This window comes from Euprymna scolopes, chromosome 43, assembly GCF_053919585.1.
Source record: "Euprymna scolopes isolate OS-2025 chromosome 43, ASM5391958v1, whole genome shotgun sequence".
NCBI classification, from domain to species: domain Eukaryota; kingdom Metazoa; phylum Mollusca; class Cephalopoda; order Sepiida; family Sepiolidae; genus Euprymna; species Euprymna scolopes.
Window position 1 is genome coordinate 35,022,884 of NC_136524.1, and position 11,021 is coordinate 35,033,904.

Genomic DNA, 11,021 nt, shown 5'->3' on the forward strand with positions numbered 1-11,021 from the left:
GTTATTTTTTATATTTCAAGCGGACCTCCGCTCTTGGTCACAAAAAAGTATCGAAATGAAAAAAGAAAACGAAAAAGAAGGCGTTGAAAAAACTGGAACTTTGTGGTGTGGACAGCGTTCATTCCTAGCAATCATGTTCGAAAAAGTTCATGTGGATTATTTTAGCCGTTTGTGAAAGAAGATTGTATTATTTATTTATTTTTTTTATTTTTAAATTTTTTAAAATGTTGCAACGTAATAGTGTTTATGTATGTTCTATTCCTGCCTCGGGATGGGTACTAGTTTCGTGGTTAAATTTTAAATTCTGAAAAAACAACATATAGCGACATATATTCGATTTAAGAATTTATTGTTTGACACTCCGCTCTCCTCTTTCCCTCATCTAAAAGGCTTCCCTCACTCACTATCAACAAGAAAGCAAACTATCTTTCTACCGAGACTCACACCAGAAGCAAGCCGTCCAACGCACTGTTCTGAATTTCATCTCCAGGATTATTTTGCTATTTTGCTACCTATACTATGGATTTTGAGGTCCATTGCATACTTAACTCAATGCTGAAATTCTATTACTCACGGGAATAATTACAATGGAATGGTATATCCAGTCAATATCGGATACACTTTGTCAATACCGAGAAAGCATTTGGACTACATCAACCAACACACACTCAACGCAACAATGAATAAGGCTACCCCTTATACTTTTCGAAAAATCAATAAGGAGCAATACGCTTTCGCTATATGGGAATATCACTTTCTCCCCTGGGCCTATTTCTGCCCACCTGGATTTATAATCCCAAACGACATTGGACTCGTTCCGATAATGGATTACCCAGGTTGTATCAACTTCTCTTTTTGTATAATTTTTTCCATATAATTATCCACAGCCACTCAAAAAACTATTTTCAATAATTGTACTGAAAAGCAAAATTAGCGTCCATTCACAGCTGAACATTTTGCTGACTGCATTTCATTTCCTCTGATGACATTAGCCATTGTTGAAAATCCATGGATTAAGGAAATTAAAATAACCCCTTCTATATATTCCTTTTCTCAAACAATAAATTCTTAAACCGAATATATGTCTCTATATGTTGTTTTTTCAGAATTTACAATTTAACCACAAAACTTATATATTGCTCTAGTCTTAAATATTGAGCTTTTCCTTTTTGGCTAGGATCACCTTGAAAGTATTACTTCAAGTAATATTTATCAGGATTTTTCATCTGAATTCTATCAGTGTCTTATCTCGCTTATATATATATATATATATATATATATATATATATATATATATATATATATATATATATATATATATATATATATATATATATATACATATATATATATACTTCAGAATAAAATAATAATTATAAAAATATTAAATATATTAAATATTAAATTATATGTTTATTAATAAACATATCCACCGGACTTATATAAAAAAAATCTTTTTTTTTACCGGACATTATATAGTCAAAGAAAATTTCTTCCGGAAAATGCCTACTTCAGACTATTACCTTGTGATGTGGGTTACTCAAAATTCAGTTTGGATCATTTTACAACATTGCTATCAAAGACATTCACTTCGGATTTTACCATGCAATTTGGATGTGAATTTTTATATCCTTTTCATTAACTTCCTTTACTCTATGATATTTAAATACTTAAGCAACTTTTAATTGTGATTTTTTATGCCTCACTGACTTTAGCAAATAAGGTGTAAATCATTATAATTATTTGCTAATATTTTATCCTCTGAAGAGATGGTAGACATCGAAATCCTATAGGATAGTTATAATATTTCAAATGTATTCTTTGTCTTACATAGTATAATAAAAATCTTTTGATTTGAAATTTAACCATTTCACGTCATAAATTTTTGAATTTATTGAATGACTAAAATTTTATATATATATATATATAAAATTTTATATATATATATATGTGTGTGTGTGTGTATATATATATATATATATATATATATATATATATGTATATGCACACATATACTGTTTAATAAGTTAAATAAATAAAATCAACGAATATGAACGAATATGTGCGTTTGGATTTATTTCCCTTATTTTTTTTTTTTTTTTTTACTTCAGTAAGTTTTTAAGAGATCAAGGGGCTCCCCCTGGAGCTAACACTTGATTCTGTTATGATTTAAATTTATATCCGAGGGCTCTTTTATGAATAGATACTGTTCCCTTTATGGCTGCTATTTGTATTTCGTTACAGCTTGGTCTTCCAGGGATTGCTTCTAAGTATTTCTGAAGATTCATTTTTTATTAAGCCAGTTGCTCCTATCACAACCGGTATAATGTGTATTTCTTTCAGAGACCATGTCGTTTTTAGATCATTTTTTTAGGTCTTGATATTTTGTTATCTTTTCCCGTTCAGCTCTGTTAAGGCCAAAATCATTTGGGACTGTGACATCGATAATGAGCGCAGTTCTTTTGGGCTTGTTCCATATTACAATATCTGGTTTGATGGCCTTGTCTTTTATGTATCTGCCACCTGTATGTCTTTGTCATAGAACGTGGTCACTTTTCTGTTTGATGCTATTGGTGGTGATTCATGTTCCCAGATGTTCGTCGATCTGTCAAGCTGCATCTCTTCATAGATCTTTCAGTGGAGTTACTTACATACTTTGTTGTGATGGGCAGTGTAAAGGCCATCTGCTAATAAAATTGAGCATGCAGACATTAGATGGCTTGGGCTTTCAATCATTGAGTGGCAAAACCTACACTGGCCATTTGTTTGTAGGCCAGCCATTTTTTAAAATCCATTTGTGAATAATCCCTGATCTTGCCTGGCTACAATGAGTCTTTCCTCATCAAATAGACGTCTCCCACTTTTGAGCCATTGGAGTGAAGCAGCCTTGTCTATGTACTCCTGGTTCAGTTCCTCTGCTCGCTTATTTTGTTTCCATCCTTGTTTTCTTGTTTCTATCGCCATTTAGGTGTATTTTTTTCTTTTTATTCTTGCAATCTGTGTTGCTAGTTTATCGTGTACATCGACAGTGTTCTCCGGAATGACTCCTCCAAAGTTTTCAGCAAGCTTTGTGATTGAGGTTTGTTGAGAAAGGTGATCATGATGGTCTTCACCATTTCCATTGTCATGTCCGTTGAACTTTTAATATATTCACCCACGCGTGGTTGAATTTAGTGAGGCCTAAGCCCCCTTCTTTTCGTGGTAGGTATATTCTGTCCATGCATTGTTTTGGTATGTTACCTTATGTAGGGATAGTTGTTTCCTGGTCTTTGTATTGACCCTGTTTATGTTATATTGAGGCCAGTCTATAATGCCGAAACCGTACGTGATCACAGGTATTGCAAGCTGATTTATAGCCATAATTTTGTTTTTAGGGGTTAGTTCAGATTTGAGGATCTTTTTCAGATGTACTGTATATTCCTGTCCTGCCCTACATCTCAGTTTATCATGTTCCACATTTATGTTATCCCCTATGCCGAGATATTTGTCTGAGGAATCCTATCCCATTTGTATGTGGAATCTTCTCCCATATATATCTGTGTGCACGTATGTGTATATACATTTTAAAGTATCGATCTTATTCCTATTCTTTTAACCTCCCCATATATATATATATCTATATATATCTATATATATATATATATATATATATATATATATATATATATATATATAAATCAAACGTCAAAGTTTTATTTCATTTGGACAAAACACTAAGAAACGGGTCACCCTGTATATATCTATCTACATATATATATATATATATATATATATATATATATATATATATATATATATATAAATCAAACGTCTGGTTGGTTCAAAATCGATAGACTAGAAATTTACACGCCCGTTTTCCGTGAAATTTTATAAGAGTGGCTGTTTATCATCTAACTGTGTTTTTAAATATTAAAAAGTAAAAAATATTAACATATTAAAAAATAAACTTTTATTCGTCGAGAATATTTTCCGATCTTAGCCGATTACCATATATATATATATATATATATATATATATATATATATATATATATATAGTGATTTAAAGGTTATGAGCGTTTTTTGAAGCATGAAAAACGATGCTACTTTTTGTATTTAATATTTTTATTGTTATTTTTTATATTTCAAGTGGACCTCCGCTCTAGAGAGTGATCCGAACGTAACTCAGTGCACGCCCGTCTTTCCCCGGAACATGGCGTCAACAGCCGGAGTAAGCCGAGCGATAGCGTCGCTGAGGAAATTAAGCCAGTGTCACCGATGAAAAGCAACTTTCAAAACAAAGAAATAAAGCATAAGTAAAAAAATCCCCCCCCCCCGATAAAACTTATTTTAACAAACTCGAAAGTACACTTTTTTTTTTCGGAGTTGTTTTTATATAAGAAAATATGATTGCTTTTTCTTTATCAAACCGTGGTACTACAATAGCGTTGTGCTTTTAACTAACAACTTATTTTAAACAAAACAGTAAATTTTTACTTTTGGTCCATCTCCACAATTTTTAACATGGTTGTTTATTCTGAAAGCCGTTCTTAACATGACGAGGACGGGGGTATTTATTCCAAAAGCCGTTTTTTACATGGAGAGGTTAGGGGTGTTTATTCTGAAAGCTATTCTTAACATGGGAAGATTGAGGATGTTTATTCCTAATGCCGTTCTTACCATGGGGAGATTGTCGGTTTTTATTCCAAAGGCCGTTCTTATTATTGGGAGGTTGGGGGTGTTTATTCACGGTCAGATATATTCGGTGGGTTCTTACACTGTTTTGTATAGTTTTTTAGTTTTTTACTTATTTTCCCAAACTTAACATATTCAACAGAGTCCACAACCATTTGTCTGTTTCAAATACATCGATAAACACTGTGTGCTTTTCGAGCTGATTAAACCTTTTACATTAAATAAAAACACTAACAAATTATCCAGTTATGTAGAAACGTAATTTACCTTACCCTTGCTTTCATTTATTTGTTTTTGGATAACTTTTCAAATCTTTGTATAGTCCCCCCACCCCCCACCAAAATATTATTTGAAATGTAATATTTTTTATTACAAAAAAAAAAAACAAAAAAAAAACACCCGATTAACCGTTTCAACATTTTAGCAACGTTCGGCTTAATCTAATGACTGCTGGTCGAGCCGCAGCCATGATTGATGGAAACTCCTAAGCATTCAGATCAAATTCCGCAAGAGTATCGTTTTTTTTTCATTGTTGTATTTTTTTTAAACACTTTTGGAATGGATTGCTGTACTAAGAATATAAGAAACATGCATTTTCTCTTTTTTTAGATTTTTCTATTACACCAAAGTGAGCCACAGCAACGCGTGGCAGGGTATAGCTAGTATATATATATATATATATATATATTTGCTTGTGCTCAAAAATATGGGGCGCTTACCTCGATCTGAGAGAGACTACCTCTCAGGAGGAGATAATTCATACTAAATGTAATTATTGTTAAAATTAACAAAAATTGACATAACTTTAAAGCAGTAAAAATTTCAATCATAATTTCAACCATGGCTCCATAGCATAGTGGTATACGCGCCTGATCAGGATCTGTATGGTTGGGGGTTTGAGCTGCACTGACGAGCCATAGATACATTGAAACATGTGTCCATGGATAAATAACTATTTTATAAGTAAAATATATATATATATATATTATATGTACAAGCTTTGTTACATTGGCATGACAATGTTTCAAATTGTAGTTATTAATAACTAAAATCTCTTCAGGTAGTATCTTTTCAATTAGCTGTCTGTATTGTATGTATATATATGTATACATATATATATGTGTGTATGTATATATATATATGTATATATATATGTATATATATATATATATATATATATATATATATATATATATATATATATATATAAAAGTTTGTTTATAAGACTCACACTTCTGCTGTAGATAATGATGATGCTGACAAATTTCACACATTATTTTACAAATAAATGGATGTAGAAATTAGACGAAAACACAAATCCAATTGATCAGTTTTCTCACCATTTTATGAACTCTTTGCACAAAAAATGTTTTGTTTTTGCATTTATGACTAGCTTTTAAGTAATGCTGTTTCAATTTATGCCAGTACCAGCAAATTCATAGCTTTGCTATAATATTCATTTGCTAATATCTTTTCTCTGATGAGAAGAATGTGTTTCTTTGAAATTCTGCGGATTAAGGAAATTTCAATATAACTTTTTTGAGTATCTTGTGCCGACCAATAAATTAATATAAAATATATTTTTACAATCTTTAATTTTTTTCTTATGTATATATATATATATATATATATATATATATATATATATATATATATACACACTGCTGATCAAAAATTTAAGACCACTTAAAAATCATTAAAAACAAACCTTTCTTTTAAGGATAGATTTTAAACTCTTCCGACTTAAGGTTACTAATACTACAATCTAAAAGGTTATGGAAACAAAAAGGTACGTTCCAAAAAATTTATTTAAAAATTTGCATTTTTATTAAATTAGGCTTGTTAACTTTACCCAGTTGTGTCCCTTGAACACTCTCCACAACAGAGAGTTAACTTCCCTACTGGAAACGGTATAAAAAGAACTTTCAAAATATATAGCGCGAGCGGTACGCGCATGTTAAATAAATGCTCTTCGACCATACTCCAGTTTTCCGTGTTTATTAGTTTTTACAAGGCTTTTTACATATGATCAAAATTATAAGACCAAGAGTATAAATTATTAGATTTATGGTAATTCTGATGTTTTTAGTTCAGTTAAAGATTAGCAATCATTGTGTAAAGGTGTTACCATGCCTAAAGCAAGAAAACTAACCAAAGTTGAGCGCTTTCAAATTCTAGGATTCTATAAGCAAGATTTGTCACAGCGAGCGATAGCAGTTAAGGTAAATCGCAGTAAAACTGTTATTTGCAACTTTCTAAAGAATACTGAGAATTATGGAAAAGCAAAATCCTTTCGTAGGGCCTCCCCCCCAAAAAAGATTCTCCTGCATTGAGTAGGAGAATCAGACGGGTTGTTATGAATGATAGATGCTGATTGCAGTACAATAACCATCAGACGACACTTACAACAAAAAGGCATGGTAAATAAAAAGCATAAACAAATTCCTCAATTGCTTCCATGTCACAAAGTTGACCGGTTCAGATTTGGTTGTGAATACCAAACCTGGGACATTGAGAAGTGGAAGGAAGTCCTGTTTTCTGATGAGAAAAAAATTCAATTTAGATGGTCCTGATGGCTTCCAGCAATATTGGCATGACAAAAACATGCCCCTTGAAATTTTTTCCACACGTCATAGTAATGGAAGGTCCGTAATGGTATGAGGTGCCTTTTCTTATAGAGGGATGATGGAGCTCCAGGTGGTGCAGGGTCGTCAAACAGCAGCTGGTTATGTTAGCAAGTTACAAAAAGCATCTTTGATGATGGAGGGTCATCGTTTGTGTGGGAATGGATGGTTATTCCAACAGGATAATGCTGCAATCCAAATTGCAAGACGGACCTTGAGCTTTCTCCAAAAAAAATGGAGTCCATCTCTTGGGACATCCTGCTCACTGGACTTGAACCCAATTGAAAATGTTTGGGGATGAATGACAAGAGAGGTTTATCGAAATGGCAAACAATATTCAACAAAAAATGAACTTCGTGGAGCCATCTTCAGAAACTGGAGCAGGATCCCTCGCACCTTAATGGAAACCCTTATTTCTAGCATGCCCCAAAGAAATTTTGAAGTCATCAAAAGCAGTGGAGGTAGAACTCATTATTAAGTTTGATTGTTGAATGTGTTCATACACTTTTCATACACTTTTTGTACAATTTAATAGAATTTTGTCTCTGGTCTTATAATTTTAATCATGCGTAAAAAGCTTAATTTAATAAAAATGTAAATTTAAAAAATAAATCTTTGGAATGTAGCATTTTGTTTCCATAACCTTTTAGATTGTAGAATTGGTAACCTTAAGTCGGAAGAGTTTAAAATCTACCCTTAAAAAAATTTTTTTTTTTAATGATTTTAAGTGGGTTTAAATTTTTGATCAGCAGTGTGTATATATATATATATATATATATATATATATATATATATATATATATATATATATATATATATATATATATATATATATGGGAATAAGAAGGAAAACCTAAAACATTTGTGAGTTTATCGTCCCTATTGAATAGACTTCATCAGGATGATTGAAATTCAAAGAACATGAATTAAATCCACAAGTGCATTTGGAAATGTCCGCTCTGTGTGTGGCATGAAAAAGGGGTTTTGTTTCTTCCTTTGGACGCTACATGTTCTTTAGAGGTGAATATTTGTAAATGTATGTGCATCATAACATTATTATATTTTTTTATTCATTTTTTTCTTTTACCTTTTATTTTTTATTTCTAGCAACTACAACATTACTTCTAAACATGGTATTAATGCAGGTGTTCACCATGGGTTGATACTTGGACCTTTATTACCCCTGAATATTCATAAATGACCTCTCTGATATAGTTGCGTCCGAGATGGTTATGTCCATGACATCATGTTCTATAATAGACATGAGTGGAAAAACGAATGTACACAGACTCAATGCAATGGCAGAAACCCGAGAAAAACAACCTTCAGTCGGTAGTGGAATGAGGCCATAAGTGGATGGTAACATTTAATGTTACTGAGACTAAGGTTTTTCTTTGACAACTACAAAAAATAACCTCAATCACCGATTGCCATGACAAATAACATCTTTCGAACTCCTTGGCCTAACATTCACAGGCCACATAAATTCTATGCTAATAGTTTCTTCCCTCGGACTACTGGACTCTGCAATTCCCTTCCTGTTTCCTGTTCCCCTGACTGTACTAACCTGCAGAAGTTTAAATGTAATGTGAACAGACACCTCGCTGCTCAACTCTCCACAATCCCCTGTTAGACACGATCCCAAATAATAACCCCTTACCTTCCAAGTGGCAGTATTCCTTGTTTTGGGCGAAAAAGAGTAAAAAAAAACATGTATCAAACTTTGACTAACTAGCCAATCTTCATTTGCTATTGTTGTTATGCACTACAAAAGTCATTAGCTATCAAGGCCCAAAGGCCACTCGAGGATAAAGTGTAATGAAATTTTTTCAGGTGGATGCTGAGACCACACCATAAGGATTAGACATGGTGGTTGAAACTAGTAAGAATTTGATTATTTAAGAGGGCGGCTCAACAAGAATCTGTTAACACTGGACTTGAAAACGACGATGTTGTAGTTAGCTGGAAAGCAGCTATGTGGTAGTGTGCTCTCACAGACAAGCAGTTCTTAGAAAAAACTTAGCTCTCTTTAGCATTAGGTACAGAGATGAAGAAAAGGAAAATTACTTCTAGTGGTTATAGCTAGACATAGATTGAAGCTCAGTCGAACACTTATCATGAAAATAATGTTAGAGTACAGAAAAACTGTAATGTTACCCAACACGTTGTAACCTCAGTCACAAAGTAGACAAAGAATAAAAAAGAACTTCCAATTCGTTTTTTTTTTTTTTGTACGACATTTATTTTATAATTCTCCCGGCACACATAAATTCTCATTATAGCTGTGACGTCTCTAACGTGATTGCCTTCTCGAAATGCTCTTTCTCCTTTTTATAGTCTTCTTTTTCCTTACCGTGACGTCATTTCGCTCACGGCTCATTACAAGATTAACAACCTCTTTTCTGTGAAAAAGAGGCTGGAGGGAAAAGAGAGGTGGGCATCCACCACTTCTTTTCTTTCCATATCATGGCATGGTTATGCTATAGATGAAATCATGGTTAGTGTTCTCCATACGCTTCGGTCCATTGTTGATCCAATTCCTCTGAAGACATCACATGATTTTGAACTTGGCAGAATACATGGGGTGAGTTGCTATTACCTTTCCCAACGCAGTACCATCTGACTCGCCTGTTTGCACTTATGCATTATCATTAGATTATCTGCATAGCTGCAGTCGAATAACATAATGTCCAATCCCAAGTGGGATTGCTTGGCTTCTGAGCCAAGATCAAAGTTTAGTGTCTTTTCTGGCAGACACTGCAATCAAAGACCATATGTGGGGTTACCCCCACATATCAAACCATTGGTCAATGTAGGGAAAACCCTTCATACCAATTGTCACTATCCAGTTCCCCATCGGGGGAGCTGGTCCCCCTCCCCTTCACTCTCTACATTAAAAAACAGCCTTGTGCCTAATTTGCTCCGTGGGGAAGCAAATAAATATCAACGTCTAATCCCACCTAGGATTGCTTGGCCTTCTGGTCAAAATCAAATCACAAAATGTAGTATCTGTTCCGGCAGATGCTGCAATCGAAGACCATATGTGAGGGCAACCCTACATATTAGACCATTGCTCTTGTAGCAATCAGTTTTGGTCAATGTAGAGGAAACCCTTCATACCAATTGTCCCAACCAGTTCCTCCTAGGGAGGAGCTCGACACCTCCCCTACTCTCTCCACATTAAAAAACGGCCTTGTGCCTAATTTGCTCAGTGGGGAAGCAAATAAATATACCATAAAAGATTTCTTGGCCTTTGCGCCAAGATCAAAGTGTAGTATCTGTCCTTTAGATGCTGCACTTCAATTTCTTGTTCTCTTTCAGTGGAGGAGAAATCCTTGATGACTGAGACAATTTTTATTTTTGTTCCTTTTCTCCACGTTAAAAAATGACCCTGGTGTCTAACTCGGTCCCGTGGGGAGGCATTGTAAATAGGGACTCTTAATACTATAGATCTATGAATCATTTGATGGCCATGGAGGAGGATGAATCTATGACCTTCCAATATCCTGTTGACGACGTCATCAGAGTTACCTTCTCCTAGATGCATGTTTTAACTAAGACTACGGGTGCATACCTCTCCCAGTGAATTAATGTGCCTCTAGATACCGACCTGGAAATTTTTGATGATTTGGCGTGGTACACCACTATATTTTGGAAAAAAATTTTTTTTTGCTCCATCAAAGCAAGGAAGAGTGCTCTGAATAACGCATACCAAGATATAAT

General features: G+C 33.7%; 1 protein-coding gene across 1 annotated transcript in view; it reads left to right on the forward strand.

The window, feature by feature from the left end:
* The window catches only part of LOC145268280 (NADH dehydrogenase [ubiquinone] 1 beta subcomplex subunit 10-like), a 92,253-nt gene that overhangs the window by 76,008 nt on the left and 5,224 nt on the right, over positions 1-11,021 (forward strand). The gene's annotated exons all lie outside the window — the stretch shown is intronic.